Source organism: Lactuca virosa, chromosome 1 (assembly GCF_052849685.1).
Source record: "Lactuca virosa cultivar CGN04683 chromosome 1, Lactuca_virosa_CGN04683_v6, whole genome shotgun sequence".
NCBI classification, from domain to species: Eukaryota; Viridiplantae; Streptophyta; class Magnoliopsida; order Asterales; family Asteraceae; genus Lactuca; species Lactuca virosa.
This window is the reverse complement of record NC_136426.1, coordinates 330,530,681-330,535,869: the sequence shown is the minus strand read 5'-3', so window position 1 is coordinate 330,535,869 and position 5,189 is coordinate 330,530,681.

Below are 5,189 nucleotides of genomic sequence, written 5' to 3'. Positions count from 1 at the left end.
ATACGTTTCGGAAAGCGTGGAAAGCTAAATCCAAGATACATAGGACCCTTCGAGATCCTCGCTAGGATTGGTCCCGTAGCCTGAAAACTTCGTTTACCGCAAGAACTTAGCAACATTCATCATGTATTCCACGTTTCGAATCTTAAGAAATGCGTATCCGACGAAACCTTTACGATTCCTCTCGACGAGATTGAAATCAACGAGAATCTGAACTTCATAGAAGAACCAGTCGAAATCATGGATAGAGAGATCAAACGAACGAAACAAAGTCGCATCCCGATAGTGAAGGTTCGTTGGAATGCCAAGCGGGGACCTGAATTCACTTGGGAGCGAGAAGATCAGATGAATCAGAAGTAGCCGCATCTCTTTTCTAATCCATGATTTGTATTCTATATTCAAATTTCGGGACGAAATTCCCTCTAACGGGGGGATGATGTGACAACCCGAAACTTTTCCGTTATCCTTACTCAATTTTCCGTTAATCAAATTCGGGTTTTTATTTAATTCCGTCAAATTTTATAGTTTGGGAAAGACTTTGCGTTTAAATAAATCAATTTGGATTTATTCCTGTTCACGTCAGTATTATTTTTGAACTATCGGGATATTCTAAACTTAGTACATCAAAAGAATCGGTGTTAGGATGAATTTGTTGAAGTTCTAGACATGAAGCAAAACGAAAACCTCCTCAAAAAGGAGTTTCGGTCAAGACCTTAGAGTTTTCGGTCAAGGGACCGAAAACCCCATCTTATATATATATATATATTTCTTGATCATTTTGATCATTTTCCCCCTTTTTACAAGTCTAGAACTCGAAAACTCTCTCAAGTATCATCAAGTTCTTCACTTTGATATTCAAATCTTCGAAAATGTAAGTGTTTCTTTCACCTTGAATCGTTGATAGATCTTCCTAACTAGCATCCCCCTTCGATTTCATTCATTAACTTCATCTTTTTGGGTTTAATCTTCAAGAACACCAAGAACACACACTAGTGTTTTGGTCCAAAAATCAACTCCTTTAGCCTCAAAAATCGTAAGTATTGCTTTCTGCACTTATTATCTAGTCGAAACTCTTGTTTAAAGCCTTGAAATCGTCATTTTTCCAAGAACAAAAGGAGTTTTCGGTTAGTGCATCTCCTTAAACCGAAAACCCTAAAGAAAAGTGCCTTTAAGACCTTAAACCGCACTTAAGGCTTCAAATATAACTTAAAACCCCTTTGCATGTTTGAAAGCCATTGAGAAACACCACATGCATCAAAGATCTGGAGTTTTCGATTTTTGGACCGAAAACCCCTTCGGACCGAGAACCCTTCGGACCGAGAACCGTTCGGACCGAAAACCCCTTCGGACCGAGAACCGTTCGGACCGAAAACCCATTTGGACCGAGAACCACTTGGACCGAAAGCTCCATTTGGTGACCATACACTCCTCTTATGCAATCCTAAGTGATTGTAACACTTCCATTAAGGATTTCTTAGTCCTTAAAGTATTATTCATTACCTGATTAGTTAAGTAAACACTAATTGTATACATATATATGTCATTATATGATAAATAGGATCCGTACGTGTGCTCAAGACTTCAGTTGACACTTAGCTTCCTTTTTCCGATCTTACGTTCGCATCACTCACTTCAGGTGAGTTCATACCCCTATGCTTTTTCTGAGTTTTTTATGTTTTCAGGAGGGAATACAAGCAAAAGTACAAGGAAACTTGTGCTCAAGTATATTATTTTGTTTAAAATAATTATATGTTCAATATGCTTTTAACTCAGAAAACCTTTTTACCAATCGAATAAGAAATCAACTCGTAGAAACTGTTTTCAAAACTAAAGCAAGGAAGTTGTAAATCTTTTCTTAGAATGTGATATTTTCTAAAGGATTTATACAAAACATAAACAGGATTTTCGATGCTATTACTTGTAAGTTTGTTATTTTAGGATTGGAGACACGTCCTTGGTAACACTCCACCGGATTCGAGAGTGTAGGACTAGCCCTTATAACCAGAATCTCTTGTAGGGAGAGCGTGACTATTGTGTATAGATCTATACGGGACTGACTATCCCGCACCTCGCTGCTAGCTACAGTGGGACCGTCAGGTCTACGGGTGACAAAGTCATAAAAGATACTGGCCCCGTTTCGTGCCATATCCATTTTAATGTATGGTTATAAAACTCGCAACCTAGATAACAGAGACTTACTTTTGTAATAATGAAACAAGTGAACTAACCTCAAAGTAATAACCGATTTGATTACTAGAGGGTATTGATAATACCCTTAGGATCTAGTTCACCACCTACTTCTTTATTAGTTTTATTTATGTAATAAGGCTAATACGTCTCACAGAGAGTAAACAGGGTTTTTCAAGGAAACTACATCTAACGATACAAGTATGGTAGATACTTGTACACCTCATTTCAGGAATCGATAACCAAGTATCAACTTTTAAGGAAAATATAGGATTTTCCTAGGATAACTCAACTTTTCGTAATCGGGGTTGTTTAACATATGGATAATCAAACTCTTTTCATAAGAAAATATAGGATTTTCTTGGGATACACTTTTCAAAGGATCAAAGAAACATTTCTTTTACCAGAACTAAACGCTTATGAACTCACCAGCTTTATGCTGATATTTTAAAACTGCTTGTATTCTCAGGGCATCAATAGACAGGTACTCCTGCCGACTTTTGGAGAAGACGGAACATTCTGAAGTCACGTCTTTTACTTTTGCTATATTTACTGATATGTATAAACCATGTTTTTGAACAATGTAAATACTCATATTATAATGTAATGGTTGTGTTTACTTCGCTTACTATGATACAACTGTTGTGATACTACAAATGACATCCTCCGCCTCGTAACGTTTCCGCCATCGGTTTCGGGGTGTGACAGATTGGTATCAGAGCTATTGTTTATAGTGAACTAAGTATATCGAACCTCACATGGTATACAACTATAAACACTAAGGGGCTGAAGTGCTCTGAACTAAAAGTATACTCTTAAAATACAAGTATTTTCTCAAAAAGTATACAAGTATACCTACGTACCAGAATCAGCATCATAAGTAGAACAAAACAAAAGTATTTTGGATATTGAACACAACGGTTAAACCTGGGCAGTTATGTAATAATGTCTAGGGTCAATATAGCGTGATCAACTATATTTATTCGAGACATGACCAACATGTGCTTGGGAGTGACTTTGGTGTTGCAACAGGCCTAAAACTTACCCAGTATCAATACAACTTAAAATATTATAGGAGTATTTTATTCAGAGCCGAATACATTGTAGAAATTCATTCCTAGTGTTGCTACCTATTCGTTTCTTAGCGATAACTTACTTGCATTAGTAACTTTCCTTTGCTTATCGCTTGGTAGAACACTTTATTATCAGGATAGGATATATTTTGTTTCATATATCTCGAGGACTTACCATCCTCTTCTTCCTGATTGTTTCTAGAACAAGATACCTCCTCAAAAAAGACCTATCAGAAGGAATGACGATGCTCCACCACCACCACCGCCCCCTCAGTTCGATCCCGTTATGTTCCAAGCAGCTGTTATTGCTGCTGTGGCTGTCGCGATGTCACAGATGAATCCTGGCGGATCTGGTGGTTAGGGAGGTGGTACACATCCCCAAAATCATGAAGGTGGTCAGGGACACCAGAAGGAGTGTTCCTATAAGGACTTCATGGGCGCGAAACCCACATCTTTTGACGGCAAAGGAGGAGTTATTGCCCTGACTCAATGGATCAAGAAAATCGAGTCCATTTTCGAAATCTGTTCCTGTGCTGAAGCCAACAAAGTAAAATTCACCGCTTGCACTTTCGCCAACAGGGCACTGACCTGGTGGAATGGTCGGGTCAAATCCCTAACCCTGCCAGTGGAAAATGCTATGGGTTGGGAAAGTTTAAAGGAACTCATGATAGCCGAGTACTGCCCACGAGGCGAGATGGCTAACGGTGAGAAAGAGAGCACTAATAATATATATACGTAGGCTGTACCCTCACTATTAACGATCATTCTTTTCCCATCGACCTTATGCCAGTCTCCATAAAAAGCTTCGATGTCATCATCGGCATGGATTGGTTGAGCCTCAATCGTGCTTATATCCTTTGTTACGAAAAAGCTATCCGCCTCAATCTCTCCTCTGATGAAGCTCTCATAATTTACGGCGATAAACTCAGTTCGAACCTCCATATCATTTCTTGCATCCAAGCCCAGAAACTCCTGCGAAAGGAGTGTTATGCATTCCTAGCCCACGTCATTAACGAGAAGCAAGAAGTTAAAGACCTCGAGAGCATCCCCGAAGTCTGCAACTTTCCCGATGTTTTTCCTGAAGAACTCCCGGGAATCCCTCCCGAACGCCAAGTCGAGTTTCGTATCGACTTAGTCCCCGGAGCTACCCCTGTAGCTAAATCCCCATACCGATTAGCGCCGTCAGAAATGCAGGAGTTATCCAGTCAGCTCAATGAGCTGCTCTGCAAAGGGTTCATCAGACCGAGTTCCTCACCCTGGGGAGCCCCGAACTTATTTGTGAAAAAGAAGGATGGATCCTTTCGGATGTGCATTGACTACCGAGAGCTGAACAAGCTCACAGTCAAAAACCGTTACCCTCTTCCTCGAATCGACGACCTCTTCGATCAACTTCAAGGAGCCAACTACATTTCCAAAATAGACCTAAGATCAGGGTACCATCAGCTGCGAGTCCATGAGAGTGATGTTCCTAAGACAGTATTTCGGACTCGGTATGGTCACTACGAATTTGTAGTGATGCCCTTCGGTCTAACCAACGCACCGGCGGTATTCATGGACATGATGAATCGGGTGTGCCGTTCTTTCCTAGACAAGTTCGTAATCGTGTTCATAGACGATATACTTGTCTATTACAGAAGTGAGGCAGATCATCGACATCACTTGAGATCGGTGCTGGAAACCCTAAGGACGGAGAAGCTGTACGCGAAATTCTCCAAGTACGAATTCTGGATTCGAAAAGTAACCTTCCTAGGTCACGTGGTAAGCGAGGAAGGCATACACGTGGACCCCTCCAAAATCAAGGCGATAGAGAACTGGTCAGCACCGAAGACGCCCACAGAAATCCGTCAATTCTTGGGTCTTGTTGGCTACTATCGCAGATTTATCCAGAATTTCTCCAGAATTGCCAAACCCTGAACCACTATGACGCAGAAA